This window comes from Micropterus dolomieu, unplaced genomic scaffold (genome assembly GCF_021292245.1).
Source record: "Micropterus dolomieu isolate WLL.071019.BEF.003 ecotype Adirondacks unplaced genomic scaffold, ASM2129224v1 contig_5574, whole genome shotgun sequence".
Lineage (NCBI taxonomy): Eukaryota > Metazoa > Chordata > Actinopteri > Centrarchiformes > Centrarchidae > Micropterus > Micropterus dolomieu.
The window spans coordinates 1-867 of NW_025734563.1; the positions used below are offsets into that span (position 1 = coordinate 1).

The window sequence follows — 867 nt, forward strand, 5'->3', positions numbered from 1 at the left end:
CCTGTTTTGAATAGGTAGAGGCTTCCGTGGACACATTAAGCTGTAAAGGCACTGCTGGGATTTTAACCCAGGATCTCCTGTTTACAAGAGAGGCGCTTTCACCGACTAAGCCACAGCACCCGCCGCAGGCAACTACGCTAGCTGTTTCAGGTGGTCTGGTTTCGGAATCAAGTCTTAGGATTGCCACATTCTACTCGGTCACTCGTGTTTTTCTTGAAGCTGCGTAGAACGCGCATGAGGTTATTCTGGTTTTTGTCCTTGGGAAGTGGCGTATCGCTATTAAAAACTCCACTTAGGCACCGCTGGGATTTGAACCCAGGATCTCCTGTTTACTAGACAGGCACTTTGACCAACTAAGCCACGGCGCCACACGCTTTGCGTATTTGAAAGCCTTTCATGCGAATGTTTCAATGAAATCAAATGGGCTTGTTAACGTCTTGCAATCGTTTTTCAGTAAAATCAAATCAAAGAAAAACAGGCCTCTGGAGCCACGAAAGGAGAAATGGATGAACTGGGACTTGCGAGGTCAAGGGACAAAGTGGCACTAGTCCTGTTTGACAAGAGGGCCTTTGCAGTGGACCAACAAGTTCGATGAGCATGAATAGAGCTTGCACTTCAGACGCCTAAACAACAATCGTCCCTGGGTGGGCTCGAACCACCATCCTCTCGGTTAACAGCCGAGCGCGCTAGCCAATTGCGCCACAGAGACACTTGCCTGTGTTGGCATTCAAAACATCCCGTGTACTCGTCTTCCAGTCTCGGTTCCACGATGCGCAAACGCCGTGTCCTTTGACAGCAATTCACGTGTCCCCTTTATTGGGCCACATCTTACAATCAAATAGATATCTGTCCGGCCTACCTCTAAAC

At 48.8% G+C, this 867-nt stretch overlaps 3 non-coding genes across 3 annotated transcripts; all 3 read right to left on the minus strand.

Moving 5' to 3' along the window:
- Positions 1-46: 46 nt before the first annotated feature.
- Positions 47-120, minus strand: trnat-ugu. The gene has a single exon. It is a non-coding gene; the product is annotated as a tRNA-Thr (tRNA).
- A 174-nt stretch (positions 121-294) lies between these two features.
- On the minus strand, positions 295-368 carry trnat-agu. The gene has a single exon. It is a non-coding gene; the product is annotated as a tRNA-Thr (tRNA).
- A 267-nt stretch (positions 369-635) lies between these two features.
- Positions 636-709, minus strand: trnan-guu. Its single transcript has one exon. It is a non-coding gene; the product is annotated as a tRNA-Asn (tRNA).
- Between the last annotated feature and the right edge of the window lie 158 nt (positions 710-867).